At 33.0% G+C, this 22,369-nt stretch overlaps 1 non-coding gene and 1 pseudogene across 1 annotated transcript; one reads left to right on the top strand and one right to left on the bottom strand.

Annotated features, from left to right (window-relative positions):
- Positions 1 to 5,520: 5,520 nt before the first annotated feature.
- On the top strand, positions 5,521 to 8,189 carry LOC116115261 (annotated as a pseudogene).
- Positions 8,190 to 22,062: 13,873 nt separating this feature from the next.
- LOC116115300 lies at positions 22,063 to 22,169 on the bottom strand. The gene has a single exon (XR_004125654.1). It is a non-coding gene; the product is annotated as a small nucleolar RNA R71 (small nucleolar RNA).
- Positions 22,170 to 22,369: the final 200 nt, after the last annotated feature.

Consider the following 22,369-nt stretch of genomic DNA (forward strand, 5'->3'; position numbering starts at 1 on the left):
GCTTTCTGCAATCTCTTTCATCTTTTTTATGTATTATGCAATTCCTAAATTGCATTTCTGAGTTGTTTATAGTAGATTCTTTAAATGAAGTGCTCTGGCTTTTGAATCATTAATAAACTCATTCTCTAAAGTGTACCAAATCTCCATTGAAAATTTACACTTAAAGACATTTCCACACATACTCTCGGATGTTGATGCTAACAGCCAACTCACAAGGAATTTGTCTGTACATTTCCACATGATATAAGCAGGATTAATCTTATCACTAACAAAGTCACTAGTAGTCTTAGGTTCTCCATGAATTTGTCCTAATTCATTCTCAATTGCAGAATTAGACAGTATAAGAGGAGGAGGATAGGGAACTTTACCAAGTAAGTGATCCTCAAGTTCGTGTGAACCAACCGAAAACAAGACCTATGAGCTCTAGAAACAATAGTTATTCCGAGTGAGTTTAGGATTTATCACTTGCAGATTCGACGCCAGAGCTGAGGTGCAATTTGAAGATTCCTGCAGCATTTCTTCAACACTTTTGAGCAACTATGAAGAGGAACCAGAAACGTTTTCCATTGACAAGAGTCACCGCTCTGATACCATGTCAATGCAGCTAAAGGAGCAAGAATGTAGCTAAAGAATCAAGAAAGAGAGAAGCAAAAACGAGTTTGGATTCTGTTTAAGGGAATCAATTTCTGTTATTTTTCTTAACTGAATTGGTAAAGCTACAGTTGAGTTTATATAGCAAAATTACAATTCTAAACGTCATCATTTCTGATGACACACAAATGCAGCCCTTGTGTTTTACAAGATTGCACTTTAGTCCTGTTGACCTCTACTTGAGCAATATAGTCAACACTCTCCCTCAATTCGAAGCACATAAAATTATTTAAGTGAATTTACCAACACTTTTATTGTCTCTGCTGTTTTACAATTTATGGTGTTTTGAATTGATTCTTTTGTGGTGTTGATATTTGGGGTGGGAGAACCGACAGTTGTGGGGTAGCCATTTTGGATTGGTGTTGTGATAACAGGCTAGGGGTGGGAGATGGATGTCGGATCTTTTTGGCTGGTTGGCAGAGATGGTTTTGGTGAAGGAAGGGTGTCTGTTGGTCGTGGTTCCATGGTGGTGGAGAGAAAGGAAAGTAAAAGGGCAAGGGTCGGCCCACGCCATCCCTGAAATTTTTAAAAAAAAAAATTGGCCAAAAATAATTTCAATTAACCCTCATATAATTAAACCCAAAAATATGCTAAATAAAATTTTACCCAATCAAATAATTAAAACCCAAGTCTAAATAAAATTTTAGATTATAAATAGGCCCCCAACTGCCAACAAGCGCTAGCTCTCATCACAATTCTTTTAAAAGAAATTTTAATTTTTAATTTCTCTTTTTATGGGAAACAATAAATGTTAGTGTAATTGTTAAATATTTATTCTTTTTCTCCAAGTAGGTGACTTTTGCTTACAAAAACAAGAGATTGGCCTGTCAATTTGAAAAAAAAAAAAAATTGTTTGGTGATATGGTGTGTCTAAATTTTAACTCCAAGTAATTGTTAAACATTTTTTTTCTTAAAATACTATTGAATGGGGAACTGCGAGGATAGAAATTTGAAAAAAAAAAAAAAATTGTTTGGTGACATGGTGTGTCTAAATTTTAACTCCAAGAGGTTGGCCTGTCAGTTAAGAATGTTTAGTCTCTTCATTAATTTCTTAGGTTTGAATCACCTAGGGGCCACCTAGGGACGTAGCCAGAATTTTTATTTAGTGGGGTCAAAACATCTAAGTTGATAAACTGAAAGCCCAAATCTTTTAACTTAAGTTTTTCAAACAATTTCTACTAACTTAATAAAATTCAACTCATAAACCCATGAAAACTCATCAATCCAAGCCCTAAATATCAGACAATTAACCAATATATCAAAATTAAACCAAATCCTCAAATTATATATATATATATATAGAATTTAGAGTTTCATAAATTCTTTAAACTATTCAAAATTAACTCAATAACTAACCCAAAATTATCAAACCTAACTTAAAACAATAGCTAATTAATTCATACCTCATTATAAACAAAATAAAATCAAAACCTACATCAAAATCTAGAAATTTAATCTTCCAATATAAAACGCAACAAAAACTCATAATTCATGTTATTTCATAAATTAAGAAAGTTAGAAGAAAAGAATTTTAAGAAAAAAAATGTGCATAATTTTACATTGTAATCCAAAAGAGTAGCCTTTCTTGAGTGTAAAACCAAAGGAAAAAGATAATATGAGAGGAAATGAAGAAGAGAGGAAAGTTAAAAAAATGTTAATTAATAATTCATTTGTGTGGGGTTAATACGAAGTTAAGCGGGTCAAAATTATAAAATCTATAAAATATTAAGATTTTTTTTTAATTTTTTAAAAAGTTGAGTGGGTTCAATTGAACCCACAACTCTCTATATGGATATGTTATTGTGGTCACCTATTATATTTATATTTATGGGTTATCTTGGAACATTACTCTTATAAGGTGTTTAATGGACTCCGATTAATTAAAGTGCTCTGGTCATCAAAAAAATCATGGTAGTGTTGACTTTCTTAACTTGGAAAATTTTAGAATATTGGTGCATTAAACTCCCGTAGCAGTCAGAATTGAAAAATTAATTAACAGATTAGGAAAGGGATGGGTACAAGCAGTTGTCATTACTTAGCAATAAATATACAAGACATCTAACTACTACCAAAATTAGATTTGAGACATTTATTGTTGTTCATTTATTATCAATAATTGTTTATTATTGTTCCCAAAACACCCTAACACCAATTTATTCACTTTTGGTGTGAGCACGGGTAGCGGGTAGAACTAGAACTGGAAGATAAAACCGAAACTAGAATCAAAACCTACCCAAAACTGGTACTATACAGGTAGGTTCCGGTTCCAATTTTTTGGAACCGATACTGTGCGATTCCGGTTTCGGTTCTTGTATGTGGAAGAACCAGAATCTGTAAAAAAGGTACCTTGTTTGAAACCTGTAGAGGGTACCCGGTTTGGAACCGATTTTTGGAACCTGTTTGAAACCTGTTTGGAACCTGTTTTGGAACTTGTTTGGAACCTGTTTTGGAACTTGTTTTGGAACCTGTTTTGGAACTTGGACTATAATGAAATATTTGTGAAATGTGAATAATGGAGGGTTTCTATTATTTTACATATAAAAAATTTTAAAATAGTTAAATTTTTAGAATAACCTAATTAAATAAATATAAGAATACAGTTATACTTATTACATATAAATTACACCATATTAAAAGCTTTAATATATTATTATACATTAATATTAAAGTTTTGATAAATTAAGAGAATAATTAGAATTATGATCCAATTAAAAGTGTTTTACATTTTTAAAAATATTAAAAAAATTATTTTTGAATAAAATAGTATATTTGATTGAGTAATAATATATTTAGTTATTTACTTCAATTATCAAGTTCTAAGTATATATATAATAAATTAGTAATTAATTAATTATATATGATAAATTGATAAACATTAATAAATTTAATTACTAGTTAAATATCATACTTAATCAATTATAACATTACATTATAGTTAAATGATTACTTAATTAATTATAATTTTATAACATTACTTAATTGATTTATAGTATAATTAATTATAGCATTACATTAATTGATTACTACTTAATTAATTGACTTATAAGTTATAACATAATTAAATAGTTAATTAATTGACTTATAATTAGAAATTTAATTAATTATAGCATTACGTTATAGATTTATAGTATAATTACTTAATCAATTATAACATTTTATTATAAACATTAGTACAAACTTAATTAAATGATTAAAAATTTAATTAATTATAATATTACATTAAAAATTTATAGTATGATTATTTAATAGTTAATTCACTATAACATTACATTATAGTATGATTATATAATTAATTATAACATTACATAATTAAATGATTACTTAATTGATTATGACATTATATTATAAATATTAGTAATTACTAATTTACTACATAAACATTAGCATAATACTTAATTAAATGATTAGAAATTTAATTAATTACAACATTACATTATAAATTTATAGTACGATTATGTAATTAATTTTAACATTATATTATAATTAAATGATTACTTAATTAATTATAATATTCTATTATAAACAAATTAATTATAATATTCTATTAAAGACTTATAGTATGATTACTTAATTTATTGTAACATTTCACTATTTCATTATAGTATGATTAATTGATTACATAATTAATTATAGTATTATATAATTAGATGATTACACGATTATATTCTTATCTCTTAAATTTATTTTAAGTTATTAGTAAATTAATTATTTAACGTTTTCAATGTTTTTACTTTTTGAAGCTATTAATTGACTTTCTTGTGTTTATTTTGTAGAAATGATTGGACTTCAATCACTTGATAATGGAACATCCATGCCTAATTTGGAGCATTAGACATGGGTCATGTACTCATGTTATGCTTTTTGGGTTGTTTTGTAGTTTTATAATTGTTGTGATTGAAATTAGTGGGAGAATAAAAAAAGTTGGTGACAGTTTCTAACTTTCTATATTGTTGTTTGTTTAAATGATTTTGGTGAAGTTATTTGATGTGAATTGTGATGAATAATTGTTTGTGTTTTGGTTTTGATTGATGAATTGTATGTGAATTGTGATGAATTGATTGAATTCAAGTGTTGCTTAGAGATTACAGGTTATGAGTTATATTGGACACAAATGAATGAATAATCAAAATTTGTTAGGGGTGTATTTGTAAACTTTTAAGGTATTTTTATCATTTTTTAAACTAATAGGGGGTAATTATTTTTTACAGGGTACCCTGGAAAGGAACCAGAACCTGTACTGTGCGGTTCCGGTTCCTTTTTTTGGGAACCTGTACTGTACGGTTTCGGTTCCCCCGAAAAATGGAGGGTACCCGGAACCGCTCACCCCTATCACTTCATATAAATTTTAAAGAATAATATTATACTTACAAAAATTTTTATACAAATTGATGTGGTGAAAAATAATTAGGTAATTTTAAATTAAAAATAAACTTTTACCCAATCATCTTTTACCATATCTGTTTGTTTAAATTTAATTGCTACTGATCAAATTCAGTATAAAGGTAGATGAGATAAAAAAAAAAAAAAGATTGAAAGAAAAATGTTCTAACATATATGATATCTAAATATTAATTTGCAATATATTTAACAATAGTCTAACCTTATATATATTAGTTTGGGAGAATTATATAATATTCTAATACTCAATGGGATTTGTAATTTCTAAAACAAATATCTATATGATAAACTTTATTAAAATGTCCAGATGATATGGTGTGCCCCATATACATAGAATATGCTCTCTTCTGCAATTACTTGACATGCATAGTGGATTTGATCTCTATAAATAGATACGCCAGCCATCATACTAACACACAACTCCAGATCTTTCTCCTCTTCTCTTCTCTTTCAAACTCTCTTTAGTTCAAAATGGATTTCTCATATCTCTTCCTTTGTTATTTGGTTCCTCTTTTTCTCATTCTTGCTTCTGGCATTTGGTCCTTCAAAACCAGACACAAAAACCTGCCACCAGGAAGTTTCGGGTGGCCTCTTATTGGTGAAACTATTGAATTCGGATCAAAACCAGAGAAGTTTGTTCTTGATAGAATGAACAAATACTCTCCGGATATTTTCAAAACCAATATTCTTGGAGAAAAAATGGCAGTAATCTACGGTCCAAATGGCCACAAATTTCTCTTCACCAATGAACATACAATCTTCACTCCATTCGTTCCGTATTCCATGCAAAAATTGTTCCTCTCTTCAACTCCTCGTGACTTGAATTTCAGAGAAACTGTGAAAAACGCAAGAGAAGCTCCAGGGTTCTTGAAACCTGAAGCCCTGGTGAAGTATGTGGGCGAAATGGATTCCATAACTCAACAACAAATGCAAACTTTATGGGAAGGAAAAGATGAAGTGAAGGCATTTTCTCTAGCTAAGTCTCTAACTTTAACTCTTGCCTGTTGTTTTTTCATGGGGACTGAGGATCCTGAGCGTGTTGCCAGGGAAATTTTCAGGTTTGATGATATAAAAGTGGGGATGATTCTGTTCCTCTGAACTTTCCGGGGACGAATTTTCATAAAGCATGCAAAGCTGCAGCTGCAGTCAATGAGGGTTAATGAGCGTAATTTGTGAGAACAAAGCTTCAATGGTAGGGGAGAACCAATGCGAGGTATTGTGTCACATATGATTATGGCTTCAGATGGATCTGGGAAAGGCTCAGAGGTTGAGATAGCAGAAAAAATCTTGGGTTTGCTTGTTGCAGGATATAGCTCTGTGGCTTCTGTCATGACTTTCTTCATGAAATATCTTGGAGAGAGGCCTGACATATACCAGAAAATTCTTGCTGGTGATTAACCTAAAACTTATTATATAGTTTTTTTTTTTCTTTAAAAATCTGTTAGGGTTATCCTTACTTACTGAAAAAGTTATCGATTATTGAGAATCATTAGATCAGTGTGATTGAGAGTATCGAAAGATATATGATAGTTTTTGTCGGAGTTGTCGACTACTTCAGCATTAAAGGGTTATGCAGACACATTCGGGGGTCTTGCTCCCTGGTCAGCGGGTGGGGACCCTGCTCCCCGTAAGCGGTTTAGGCCTTTTCCATGTATAACCACTAGAGGATTTCTTTAAGTCATTAATTCCTTGTTGCGTTTGGGCTTAGGAATAGAAATTCTTGTAAAACTAGGTTTTGTCACTTTAAACCTAGTATATAAACATATTTTTCTCTTGTTATGAGTGTGATAGCAAATCATAGGGCAATTAATTCATTCTACAATTAATTCAATGTAAACGAGAGAGGTGAGAAAGTATTGCAATAATATTAACTTGGCTAGATATAGCTCATATTGGGTGAACTAGGGTAAATCGCGCGTGATGTTTTCTTTTTGTTTACTGTCTGTGATTTGTTTTGCTATTATTTTGTTCTCGCTACTGTCTCTATTTCGTTTAGTTTTAAGATATTGTCCTTTAACAATCATTGGATATAGTAGTACTATTGAAACTATCATGATCGGTCTAATGATTCTCGCTATTATATATAGTAGTACTATTGGGATCACCTTTTTTTTTTTTTTTTTTTTTTTTTTTTTCCCTTAATGCATATCTAAACCAAATCAAATTCATGATACCTTTTATATAGATTATCAGTAAGTTCTTTTGCTTCTAACAATTGTTATGTTGGACTTGAATTTATATTAAACTAGAGCAAAAAGAAGTCGAAGCCTCTAAGAAGCCAGAGGAGCTCCTAAATTGGGATGGCATGCAAAAGATGAAATATTCCTGGAATGTAGTATGTGAAGTGATGAGACTTACGCCAACGATTCGAGGAACATTTAGAGAGGTCATGACAGATTTTACTTACGCTGGTAACACCATTCCTAAAGGATGGAAGGTATATGGATAATTATTTGTTACATTAATTTTGGATACAAAATTTTATTGATTAAAATTTTATCTTTTAGTATTTATTAATTTTTACGATTCATAAATGTGATCTAAATTTAAAAAATCATTGATATATATCCTAAAGAGTTCTCTCTTTCCTTGCTCTCTCTATATAAAAGTGATGTAAATTATGAAAATAAGTTTTTTTCTTTTTTAATATATATATATATATATATATATATATACCAAATGTTTGCTTGTAACATAGACTATGACATTTAACGTTATAAAATATGAATTTTATTTTGGAGGGGGCTGAAATTTTGACCTCAACGTTCTACTCTTGGATACAAAATTTTGGCTCTGTCACTGCTCTTGACCATCATGATTTGATTAGAAAAATATTTTTTATAGCTATATTGGACAGTGGATTCAACAAACATGGACCCTAAATACTTCCCAGATCCAGAAAAGTTTGACCCATCAAGATATGATGAAAAAAATAATTTGCCTGCCTACGCCGTTACTCCATTTGGAGTTGGTCCTAAATCGTGCCCGGCATAGCAGTATTCTCGAATGGCGTACTCACTTTTATTCACAATGTGGTGAAGAAATTTAAATGGGAGATGGCAATTCCAGATGAAAAAATTACAAGCGACATGATGCCCTCTCCAGAACAAGGACTTCTAATCCGTCTATATCATCACTAAGTCTATAATATATGTTAAAGTTTCCATTATTGAAATGGTTATATACTATTGTGATGTTATTAGAATAATATTAACGATTGGATTGATACTTGTCGAAAAGAAGATCATTAATCCAACGTTTGAGATGGTCTATTTACATTATGAAAGTGATATACATATATGTAGTGCTTTCAGTAATAAACTATTAAAACCAGCAATGTAAATCACCCAGAATCTAACGTGTATATATTTATATCATTATTCATATGCATGTTCACATATTTATGAAGATTTGCGGAAGCAAAATAATTTTATTCACTGACCTCCAACCATAGCAGTTTGTTGTTGCTGTGTTCTTCAAAGGTTACAGACTCTTCCAATGCATTGCAATTCTCATAACGATGGTTTTTGGGAAATCAAAATAATTGCGTGTATTAGGGACCTGTAACTGTTCCCTCTTTTAACGCATGCAGAAGTCTTTCCATCAAAGACAATTGCTGGGGATAGCCGCTGAAAACTTCTCAACAGTTTAAATTTTTCTATAAAACAATATATATAAAAGTGAAGGACCAAATAGTAATTTAGGGCAATGAATTTTAATTAATTAAAATTCTAACATTCTCCCACTTGGTCCAAACTTTTATTACACAATCCAGAACATAGTAGTTTTATATTCTTTATGTTTAATTAGAAAAATAGAATTGCATGCGGTAAGTCCTTTTTAAACAAGTACTATCTTCCATGTATTACTATGCAATTTTCTTCTTCTAAATAAATGCTTAAATGTGGAATATTACTTTATGAGCAAACCTCATATGTTCGTTCTAGGTCATCCAGAATGTTTGTTTGTCTCCAATAAAAATGTATAGAACTTAAAAGAGAAAACAAACTAAATTACAAAGTTTCAAAGAATGAAAGTATTGCCTCTCACAGTGACAAAGTGGGACGTAGTCCCATTTTTACTACATGATCCTTGAACATCTTTGGTGACATGCCTTTTGTCAGAGGATCAACAATCATCTGCTCGGTGTGTTTGTGTTCAATGAGCACTTCTTTGGCTTTAATGTGCTCCCTTATTGCTAAGTATTTAATGTTGATGTGTTTACTTCGACTTCCACTCTTATTTTTTTGCATATCTAATAAAATATGCATTAATAGTCCTAGGATCTAACTTTTGTTCTTGTGGATTATAAACTCTAACTTCTACTAGGCAACCCCAGATGCGTAAATGACTTAAACATGGTTTCCAACCTTTCCATAACTCAAATGGCATTTTGGGAACCGCCTTAGTTGGAACTTGGTTTAATATATATGCTGCAGTTTCAAGAGCTTCAATCCACAAAGAACGAGGAAGTTTGGAGTTACTCAGCATACTCCATACCATATCCATTAATGTTCTATTTCTCCATTCTACTACACCATTCTAAGATGGTGTGCCAAGCAAGGTGTATTGAGCCACAATAACTTGCTCTTGAAGAAATTTAGCAAATGGGCCAAGTGCTTGTCCTATACCAGTGTATCTACCATAATATTCAACACCTCTATCAGATCTCAGATCTTAATTTGTTTTCCACATTGTTTCTCTACTTTTGCTTTATATATTTTGAAAGCATCCAATGCTTCATCGTGAGTGATCATTAATAAAAGTGATGAGATATTTTTGACCACTAGCGTTTATTTCAAGGCAACAAATATTTGTGTGTAGGATCTCTAAAAGTTCAGAACTCTTATTGGTACCTTTCTTAGATTTGTTAGTCTGCTTTCTCTTAATGCAGTCTACACAAGTATCAAAGCCAGTAAAGTCAAGAGTTTCAAGAACTCCATCATTTACCAACCTTTTAATCCTATCAATGGAGATGTGTCCTAGTCTCCTATGCCACATAAAGAAGAGTTTTCACTCATAACAGTACGTTTAATACTAGTACTAGCATGTGAAGTTGTTAAACTATAAGGAACAGTATCCCTTAAATGATTTTTAAACAAATCATCAACCATAGGATCATTTCCAACAATAGATGAGTTCTTAATTAAATTAAAAGAACTACCATAAAAGTTGAAAGAGTATCCATAAGGTACAAGTTTAGAAATTGAAATTAAATTCCTAAAAAAACTAGGAATATAAAAAGTTCGTTCTAAATCCAAAATAAAATTAGTGCTTAAAATAAATTTATATGTTCCAACAACTTCAACACGTGAAGGCATCTTGTTTCCTGAATAGATGTTGCATTCACTTCCCATCGGTTTCCTTCGTTCCAGAAAACCCTATATGGCATTAGAAACATGGATTGTAGAACCAGAATCAATCCACCAATCATTATGAGAAACACAAATCATAGTAGATTCATAACACACAAGAGATGTGAGATTACCTTTCTTGTTAAGCCAAACCTTTCTTTTAGGACAATCATTCTTCATGTGTCCCTTCTTTTTACCGAAGAAACACTTGGTGTTGTCCTTATTTCCTTTGCTAATAACCTCATGCAACTTGCCTTTTCCCTTCCACTTTTTATTCTTGTTTGAAGTGTGCTTGACATTTCCTGTCACCAGATGTGCAGTTTCATTCACTTCCTGAAGCAATCTCTCTTCCTCTTGAACACACATGGTCAAAAGCTCATTGATTGACCATTTAGCCTTTTGTGTGTTATAGGATATCTTGAAAAGAGTATAATGACATGAGAGAGAATTCACGACATAATGCACCAAGAAATGGTCATTAATCACCATTTGAAGGGATCTCAACTGAGTAGCGATGTCCCTCATTTTCATAATGTGCTCACGAACCCTTTTAATACCGGTGAGCTTCATGGATGTCAATCTACTCATTAGGGTTCCGCCTAATACCTTATCTGATGTTTCAAATTAAGCATGAATTGCATCCATCAGATCCTTCACATTCTCACACTCCGGTATTGGCCCACGAATACTACTCATAATGTGAGATTTGTTGAACATCATGCTTAAATGACTAGGTCGCTCCCACCGTTCATACAAAGCAATCTCAGTCTGAGTGCTAGTATCTGTAGGTGTAGGTGGCTTTTCCTTAAGAAGAGCATAGGCAAGATCAATGCACCCTAAATGAAGAAGGACAACCTCCCTCCAAGATTTGTAGTCATCACCATTTAAATAAGGAACTTTATCCTCAACCATCATCAAAGTTTGATCAACTGTAGGTATATCAACAGATATGCCTACTAAATAAATTATGAGGCATAAACCATCAACAACAGTTATAAGTTTACTAATGTAAAACAAATAACAAATCATAAATGAATCGATATATCATAAAATCTCCCTGTGGGTAAAAACCTTACATATTATGATTCATTATCCTTTAATGATGAAACTAGAAATTATTAATATTTCGTTATACCTGTGGGCTAATTAAAAAATAAGAATAATTTATATTTCATCCTAATTAATCATGAAAATATAACATTCCCTGTGGGTAAAATGATTATATTAACATGATTAACTACAAAACAATGTTATTAACTTTAATATGATCATAATTAATATTACTTAATGTATATATTATCATAACTTAGATGTTGTGGCTACTCTAAATTAATCAAATATATACGATCATAAAACATCATATTGTTATAACATGAGTTATTGCATATAATACAACATAACATAAATCAAAACAACGATAACACATTATTTATGCATAACAGACTAACACATGATATAAAAACTATCACACGCGCTATCACCGACTCCCACGAACTGTGACTCAACCACGCGCAACCACGTGTCCTCACACGCTGTCACGCACCTCCAGAAGACAACACACCCTTGCACGTGCCTTCATGACCCTGCACACGCCAAAACACACCTCACTCACACGTTTGACACAAGCACGAGCTCCTTCAGGTGTGTACACGCACCATAAGTCAACGCATGTCAGTTTGACCTATTTGACTAGGTCAGGTTAACCTTTTACCCGGTTTGTTGACCCGATTTGACCTATTTGATTGGTTCGATGACCTGGTTTGACCTATTGACTAGTTCGTTGACCGATCTAACTCGTTGGCCAGTTCATTGACCCGATTCAAACCGTTGACCAGGTCAGTTTGACCCATTGGGTTATTGGGCAGGTTTGACCTTTGACTTTTCCCTGGTCAGTTTGACCCGTTTTATATTTGACCGGGTCTTTTTAACCCAGTTTTTGCCACTTTTAAACCCGTTTTTTGCCCTTTTTAACAGCTCGATTCCAGCCATTTTTTCGAAATTTTAGAGGGGAAACTTGAATGTGGACATATGGCATATGTCAGTGACATCCCAAATGACATTTTCGTCCCAAATCGGCACCGTAAATGACTACCAAAATCACCCAAACGGTAATTTTAACCAAAATTTTAAACTAGCATAACTTTGCAACCACAACTCCGTTTTTGACAAATAATATATTCGTTGGAAAGCTCTTTCAACAAGGCTTCCAATGACACCAAAATTGAAACAAATTTGATTTATTCAAGAAGTTATGTCCTATTAAAGTTACGGGTTTAAAAATAAAAAATTCCCAATTTTATGCAATATTCTCTAAATTTGCAACAAACAATTACATGCCAGGTAGAGATTAAAAAAAGCTCTGATACCACATGTTAAAACTAGCAATGTAAATCACTCAAAATCTAACATGTATATATATATCATTATTCATATACATGTTCACATATTCATGAAGATTAGCAAAAGCAAAATAATATATTTGCTAACCTCCAGCCATAGTAGTTTGTTGTTGCTATGTTCTTCAAAGGTTACAAACTCTTCCAATGCATTGCAATTCTCAGAACGATGCTTTTTGGGAAATCAAAATAATTGTATGTATTGGGGACCTGTAACTGTTCCCCTTTTTAAAAGCAAGTAGAAGTCTTTCCATCAAAGACAATTGCTGGGGATAACTGCTAAAAACTACTCAACAGTTTAATTTTTTTATATAAAATAATATATATAAAAGTGAAGGACCAAATAGTAATTTTAGGGCAATAAATTTTAATTAATTAAAATTCTAACATAAACTTGTAATTGATGCTTATCTTGTCTAATGACGTTATGAAAATGATACCAAGTGCTTGCCATTATATGTCAAATAATGACCTTGTAATTAATGTTTATTCTGTATTTGACTAATATAAAGTGTCAAGTTTGTCTACTGTTTCTATTCTTTTTCTATTTCTTGTTTTTTTTTTTCAAATAATATTATGCATGCAAATTTAATATATAAACTCTTATATAAAAATTAATAATAATAAAAAAATAATAAAGTCAACCCAATTCCGAGTCAATATTTAAGAAATAAAGATAAATAATATAATAATAAAAATATTAATATCAAATTACAGCTTAATTAACTGATTAGGATCCCAAAAGTGATTGTCATTATAACAGAGTGTTTTCTCAACTTCACACATAAAAGAGAGTTGTACATCAGTGAACAATGGCAAAGTGTGCTGGTACCAGTTATGCCATATCGGCAGAAGATTGTTTAAGCTGTTTTAGTGTGCCATCTCATATGCTTTCTATGTATCTCTATATAAAGCTAGGGTTAGTTTTTTAAAGTTACGAGAAAACAATCACAATAAAAACTTTTCTTTTCAAGATTCATCCGTTTCTATTATGATATCAAAGCCAACGGAAAATTTTCCAAGCATTTCTTGACAGCCAAACACCCTCAATATAACTCTGAAACTTTTGTTTCTGTTGTCAATCACAAGATGAGGATCTTCATACTTCTGATCGTACTACAGAACATACAATAACAACATGTGCTCCATTAACAACTTCTTCACTACCATTGATAATAATCTAATTGGCACAGAAAAATTATACCTACTGGCGAACACAAGTTCTCTTAGCTGTGATAGCCTTTGACCTCAAGCATTTTCTGTTAGGATTATTTTAGAATTAGGATAATTATGTTAAGTCTTTTATAATTATGCTATTATCTTATTAGGATAGAATTAAGATTATCTTATTATCCTTTTATAATTATGATAAAATATCTTATTAGATTTGAATTAGGCAATTAGAGTCCTTTTGGGAGTCATTTGGAGTCAAGTGTAAGGCTATATAATAGTCTAAATCTAGATTGTGGTTATCAATAAAGAATTTTGTCAATTAATCTCTCTGTCTCTTGTTCTTGGAGGTCTCTGTTCCTTATATAAACAGATCAAATCCCAAACTCTATCATTGGCGCTCTCGTTCCCTAGTTATGGCTGAAGGCACTTGCTTGCGTCTTTTGGATGAGTAGCTTGCTAAAATTACGGCCCTACAATCTGTCTAAGCAAAGACTCTCACTTCTTTAATAGAGAAACTGGAAGTTTTGACAAGTGGTTTTCAAGATTTACTATGCAAATTTCAGCTCTACATAACAAGTTCGATCAAAACTACCAACAAAACCAACATTTTGGTGAATCATCTTCAGATTTGACTGGGCAACGTGGATTGACTTTCGGGATTTTTTTCCCAAGTCTTTCCATTTAGAAGTCCCTTATTTTGATGGCACGAATCCGCGTGGATGGAGGTTTAAAGCCAAGCAATTCTTTGATTACCAAAATATCCCTACCAAGCAATGGTTGACGATCTCTTCCTTCCACATAGATAGGCCAGCTCTCTCCTGGTATCGCTAGATGCATTCCAATGGGTAGATTCGTTCCTCGCATTCTTTCTTATAGGATTTAGATGTTTGTTTTGGGCCTTCGGAATTAGTGGATTACTAAGGGCAGTTGGTGAAACTTACTCAAGCAGGTTCTGTAGTCACTAATCAAACAGAATTTGAGGAACTCTCTAATCAAGTTTCTGGCCTTCCAAGTACATTCCTTCTAAGCTACTTTGTATTAGAGCTCAAACCATAAATCTGAAGAGAGGTGTAGTCTTTCCGGCCTCACACCGTCAACCATGCCATGAGTCTTGGCCGCTTGCAGGATGGCAAGCTGTAGGATCTGCACCTATACTTGCGATCCGTCAGCCCCCCATCTTGCAATCCGTGTAAATCAACTCCTAATGTTCCTTCAGCATAGCATGCCATTTTTTCGACTCCAAACCAATCAGGTTCCTTGCTTGTTAAGCAACGCATGGTGGCACAGATGCAAGAACGGTGCAACAAAGGTTTGTGCTATAATTGCCATGAGCGCTTTCAACTTGGGCATCGCTGCAGGGCCAAGTTCTTTCTCTTGCAGATGGAGGATGATGATGATAAGCACGAGGATGAACTAGGATAACTGCTACTGATGGTGTCGTACATTGCAACCTTGAGGATAAGGTTGAACCGAAAGGGGAGGCAATGTTAGGATTATTTTAGAATTAGGATAATTATGTTAAGTATTTTATTATTATCTTTTATAATTATGTTAGGTCTTTTATAATTATGCTATTACCTTATTAGGATTATCTTATTATCCTTTTATAATTATGATAGAATATCTTATTAGATTTGAATTAGGCAATTAAAGTCCTTTGGGAGTCATTTGGAGTCAAGTTTACGGCTATATAATAGCCTAAATCCAGATTGTGGTTATCAATAAAGAATTTTGTCAATTAATCTCTTTGTCTCTTGTTCTTGGAGGTCTCTGTTCCTCATATAAATAGATCCTATCCCAAACCCTATCACTTTCTCATTGCTTCTAAGCCACCTTCTCTAGAGTTCATTCTGATCTCCAATGTTACTGCTTCACAAACCCTAACTCAATTTAATCCAACATTTGCAGCTTGGTGTAGAATGGATCACTTGTGAATTTGATTTAATTCTTCAATTTCTGAAACTATGCTTAGAAATATTGTTAAGTGTTAGAATTCTAATGAAATTTGGGTTACTCTGGAGAAATTAATCCTTACTCAAGCTAAATCGCAAGTAATGCACACTCATCATTTCCTCTAGACAAGTACGAAGGGTTCTTTATCTGTTGCTGATTATATACATAAGATGAGAGAGGCAGTTATGTTTTGTCAACCTCTAGCACAAAAATAACCGATTCATAATTGATTCTCTGTATTTTAAGTGGTCTTGGCCTGAATTTGATACAGTGCTGGTCAATATTACTTCTTTGGTGTCTAGAAGTGGTACTTTTACTTTGGAAGAAGCACAATCTGAGTTCAAACTTATGAAAATCGCGTAGCTTGACAAAATACTCTCTGTACTGTTGATAAAAATGGAGGTGGTAGTTCAGTTCTCCATGCTTCTAAAGTTAGATATAATGGCAATGCCAACAATCAGGACCGTCACACAGTTCTAGTACTCATTCTTATCAGTCAAACACCAAGCAACTACCAAAATTCAGGATTTTATCATCACAATTTTTATCAATATCAGTCTGGTGAATTTCAAATTGGTGAAGGTAAAGGTCATGATAGGTTTGGAGGTTGAGGTAAACCTATATGTCAACTGTGTGGAAAGCTAGGTCATCAGGTTATGCAGTGCTATCATAGGTAAGATATCAGTATCCAAAGACCTTAGATGAATTCATCCTTTCAGCATAATTCAAGATTTCAATCCCCACAGTTTGCACCAACCTCTGATCACCAACAAATGTCACAAAATTCATCTTCATTTGCTGATCCTTCACCCTCCTTTCAAATTCAAAATTCTTCAAAGCTAACAACACAAACTTTCATTGCGTCAACAACTATAGTAGAAGATAATGCATGGTACTTTAATAGTGAAGCTTTTGGTCACATAATAGCTAATCTTGCTAACTTGTCAGTTCACTTAGAGTGTCAAGGCCAGGATCAACTTACTATAGGTAATGGTCATCTGTTAACTATACTTCATCATGGTACTGCTATTTTACCTTGTCGAAAAAATAAGTTTCTTACTTTAAAGAGAGTGCTTCATGTGCCTCATATTACAAAGAACTAGATCAGCATTTCACAATTGCTTCATGATAATTCTGTATCATTAGAGTTTTCCACTGATTGTTGCATTGCAAAGGACAAGATCACAAGAATCCCACAACTTTTGGGCAAGCTTAAAGATGGGATGTACTGCTTACAAATTAATCCTATGACAGGACACGTCTTTTCCTATCCTATAGGCTCCAAATACATCTGTAAGACTCAGATGGCTGAGACGTGCCATATGGAAAGTTGGAAAACTATTTTTTTGTTTTTCTAAAATAATTCTTACCAAAACCTTTTTGTTGGATCTCCTTATGAAAACATTACATATAAGTTTTACAAAATTCGAAACACATGGGTAGCAGGCCTTGTCTATTACAATCCAAAAACCGAGGCAAGCACAATATAAAACATACATCTCATAGAAGGAAAATGTTTTATGCTTCACACAAAATGAGATGATGTTGTGTGGACCCAACCCTGAGCGGAACTCAATACTCCGCACGATCACTTTCTTGAACTGGAGGGGGGAGAAAACATCTAAAAAGGGTGAGCTACTTAGTGAGTGGATGTTTTATAAAAAACAACTTTCTTTAAAGCTTTAATGCATGAAACAAATGCTTGTAATTCTGAAAATAACGTTCTTTATATTCTACTACAAGATATCTGAGCCATAACTGATAAACTTATGCAAATGAGCTGAATACTGTTTTTGATTCTTAGTTGAAAGCTGATTCTTAACTGGAAACTAATTCTTATACTATAGTTCATTCTAATACTTAAAATCTTTCACCACAACTAGTACCCAAGGGAATCTGTTGTACTTGGTGGGTGTCCTACACACAGACATAGAGGAAAAATTTGTCATACTTGGCAAGATATATCATCACTCGGGCAGGGCTTTAAATCTGTCAGACCTGGCAAAAAGCTTGTTGCTCAGGTTGAGCATTGAAATTTGTCATACGCATGTGTAGAACCATATTTGAATCTATATAACTGAATCTCAGGGGGACGATTGCTTCATAGGGTGGTTTGAAAACCACTTGTAGCTTTATCATAAAAACATATATCTTCTTTCATTTGCAAAACATACATAGTCAGCGTAATGACTTATACAAACACAAGGGTGGAAACACAAGTTATAAACATGTTCTCAAAACTGACAATTCAACCCATTTTCATTTCTCATTCAAACCATTTGCCAAAAGCATCAAAACTCAATTTATTCATGCAATTCAACAACACAATAGAATAACCACATGCTTTATATTCCAAAACACAATTGTAATGAACGTTTTAATTAAAACTTTCAGTAAACGATTGGAAAGCATCATCAAGAATAACATTGATATGATAAAAATTAGGGTTTATGTTTTTCCCACTCACAACTTAAAAGCTTAACCCAAATTTGGTAAAATTACTCTAGATCCTTCATCTTCTTCTCCTATTGAGCCAAAAGTCAAGGAAATAAGCTTAGAACCCTAGAATTTAAGCAATGAAGAAGCAATTCAAGTAAAATGCTACATGCATGTATTACCCAAGGAGAGAAGTCAGAAAAAACTCCCTTGATTTCCCTTGGCTAACCCTTTTTCTTCTTCTTCTTCCTTTTCCTCTTCTTTCTTCTTTCTTTTTTTTTTTTTTTTTCCTTTTTCTTTCCCCTTTTTCTTCCTGTCGACTTCAGCTTAAAATAAAGGGGTTGACTTGCAAAATATCATTTTTTCCCCTAAATGTTCACACTATCCTTAATACCCCTGGACACCTCAACATTTCATTGTAGACCAAGATCCCTAAATTTATCATACTTCTCCATACAGTCCAAATACTTTTAAATATTTTCAAATAACATCCCAATCTTTTACTTTAGAAAATGACATACATACCCTTGATGTTAATCATGGAACGCCCCTTCCTCTACCCAGACAAGTCGTTCCTGGCATGAACAACATCATTCGCCTAAGTTGTTCATGCCTTTACCGAAGATGGGATGACTTCCATGCAATCCTTGGAATGCCCGTTCCATCTTTAGGATCACCTATGCTTTTCTCTAGGTAAGCCGATCTATGCATGAATGGCACCTTTCCATCAAGCCATTCATGCTTTTGTCCAAAAATGACATATTTAGGGATTAGGGTAGAACGCCCATTCTAAAACAATGAACGACCGTTGGACCACTCACAAGCCGTTCATGACCAGAATGGTCCTATTCCATCTCCTTGTAGCTTAATCCACCAAATCTGAAGACATGTCTAGGCAAGCTGTTCCATATGGAACGATCATTCCCTATGCCCGTTTTGCCTTACAAAATTTCTTGAAAAATATGGAACGCCAGTTCTTCCCTTATGAACAGTCGTTCTTATGGGCTACTAAGTAGAATGCATTTTATCAACTTCCAGCACTCTTTTAACTTTCTACTCAACATTCATCTTGTTCTCTAAATCCATCCATATTTCTTGGACACAAACACAACCAACATACACTTCACACCTGCGACTCTAAAACAAGGAGTGCATCCCTACAAGGCAACATTCATTTTCAAATCAATTCAAGTATAGAAATCACAAATAACACATTCAACATTCCTTTCCTACTACAAGAACTCACATAGCCAATACACTTCACATTTCTCATTCTTTTTCCAACTAATACTTAGAACATCAAAATTTATTTCCACTCATGTCAACCAACAAATTTAGGCATTTAACAACAATATCTCCTTTCCCACATAGATCCATCAATTCTAAAGACATGAAAAATTAATAAACACATTTAAGTCCAAACATGATTGTAAGACATTTTGAGCATATCCAAATTGAACACCATTACACGGGGGTTACATCCCAAATGCAGTCTCTTGTGTTTCATTACATGTCTCCAATAGTCCAACTCTTCACAAACACAATCACGTTTTGTGACATTTGGTTATCTAGCTTCTTGTTTACTAGTTACTCATTCTAATAAAGCTACCCTGTGTACAAAATATGCTGATAAAGACTATTCAAGACATATTTTTCCAACTGTTGTTTCTAATAAGCATGCTATAATTACTGATGCACCTAGTTCTAAAAGTGTTTCTACAGCTTGTATTACTATAGTTTATTTGAATAAATCTGTTGGTCTTGGTTCAACAATTTGCATTACTATAGTTTATTTGAATAAATCTATTGATCTTTGGCATAAGAAGTTAAGGCATCCAAAGGTGCATGTTTTAGGTCAAGTTCTTAAGCTACTGCATACTAAGACAGAAGCTATTTCTACACTTTCATTTTCTTCTTCTTGCAAACTTGGAAAACAAGCTAGACTGCCATTTCACACATCAACAACTCAGTGTTGGGGGGATTTAATTGAATACTAGCAAACCCTAAATCCGTGAAGGCAAAAAATAGTGTGAACAAAGAACAAAAAATAACCACACACACAAACACAACATTTATAGTGGTTCACTCTCCGTATGAGAACTGATAATCCTATTTTTCCCTATGATTTCACATTGAATTTTGATAGGATTTAGGATACTTCTCATACAATTTGGGCCATAATTGCTACATAATTCTATTAATTTGTCTTTCCAGGCCTAAACGATGATTTTGAGCATAAATGATAGTTTTGAGCATAAATTGTGTAACTTGAGGTTGAAAACTCAGAATGACCTGAATATAGAATCTTTGGAAAGATAAGAAGAAGAGCTACAACTTTCATGTTTTGGGGTTTTCCTAATTCTGACTGGAAAAGGGTGACAACTTGGCTTGAATTCGTGAAAAGTACACTAGGAACTGAAGAAAAACGTATTTGGACGTGCTTCAGTATTTCTGCCATAACTTGATCTGTAAACCTCGAATTGTGTAGATTCTTAAACGAGTAGAAAGATGATTAAAATGGATACAATTAATATGTTTAACACTTTTCTAGATTCAGATTCTATCGTGCTAAAATTTGGCCCGAAAGTTCCTCGCCGCGGCAAAACCTACATCAGATGTAAAAATAAAACAACGCGTTTTGGCTTGCTGGGGCTTCATCCTTAAGTGAGAGGGTTATAAATTAGAGCGAAAAGGAAGAGAAAAAGGCTTGGTTCGTCATTTGGAAGGCAGCTCTTGGAAGGCGAAGAGTATTGAAGATTTGGGCTTCAAATTAGAGAAGATTTCTCCATCTTTTGCTTGTTTTTCAATGATGAATCTTGATTTAGTTTGTTTTTGTTATTTTATTTCATTTTTGAGTATGAACTGAGTTGTTTAGCTAGGGTTTGATGTAACTTTGATACAATGATTAAATTTATATGAATTGATTTACTCTGAGTTTTAATTTCATGATTGAGTGTTTATCTCTTTGCTTAATGACTTTTGGATGCTTGATCACCATTCAAATGTGTGTTGTTCACAATGAGACTGAGAAGTGATTTGTGATTGTGCCTCTTGGGATAAATACCATAGATTAAGCAAACGCTAGAGATAGATTTAGCGATCTATGAAATCTAGATAGAATTCCATAAAGATTAAAAGACTTTGAACTATTAATCTTCATTTTGTTGGGTGCGGAAGCTTAATAGGGATAAGTAGGAAAATATAGCCTGAGAAGGTATATTTTACAACTTAGGGAATTTGATTTTCAATCAAGGAATTAGAACTTGGGTAATAGATTCTATGATTTGGGTTAGCGTATCTAGGTGAAATCAACACCCTAGCATTTTTTAGCATTATTTAATTAGTTAAGTTGTTGGGTTTTGCTTTAATTTCATTATCATTCATTTATATTTTGTTAATTTGTATTTAGTTGTTAATTTTCCATTAATCCAATTTATTGTTGCTTCAATTAGGACTTAAACTAGAGAAATCGGTACTTAGTAACACTATCCTCGTGGGAACGATACTCTAGTTATCACTTTATTACTTTTTGCGACTAGTGCACTTGCTACACATTGCAGGTTATAATTACAATGCATCAATTTTTTAGCGCCACTGCCGGGGATAGTTGATTGTTAATATTGATAATATCTAGTGTAGTGCTAAATTGAAGCTTTTATTTCATTTTTTTCGTAGTTAATCGTAAATATTGTATAGTCTTAAGTATGAGAAATGACATTACCTCTTTCGTGCAAGGCAACGATGAGTCACTATATGAAGCTTGGGAGAGGTACACGGAGTTGTTAAGGAAATGTCCACATAATGGTCTACCGTTTTGGAGACAAGTCCAAACATTTTACAATGGGTTGATACCAAATATTCAAACGATGGTAGATGTGGCAGTAGACGGGGCCTTAAATAACAAGACCTCAGAAGATGCTTATGAATTGCTTGAGGTGATGGCCAACAATAACTACTAAAGACCTAATGAGAGAGCAATGCCGAAGAGAATAATGGGTCTACATGAAG

This window comes from Pistacia vera, unplaced genomic scaffold (genome assembly GCF_008641045.1).
Source record: "Pistacia vera cultivar Batoury unplaced genomic scaffold, PisVer_v2 Contig735, whole genome shotgun sequence".
Classification (NCBI taxonomy): Eukaryota; Viridiplantae; Streptophyta; class Magnoliopsida; order Sapindales; family Anacardiaceae; genus Pistacia; species Pistacia vera.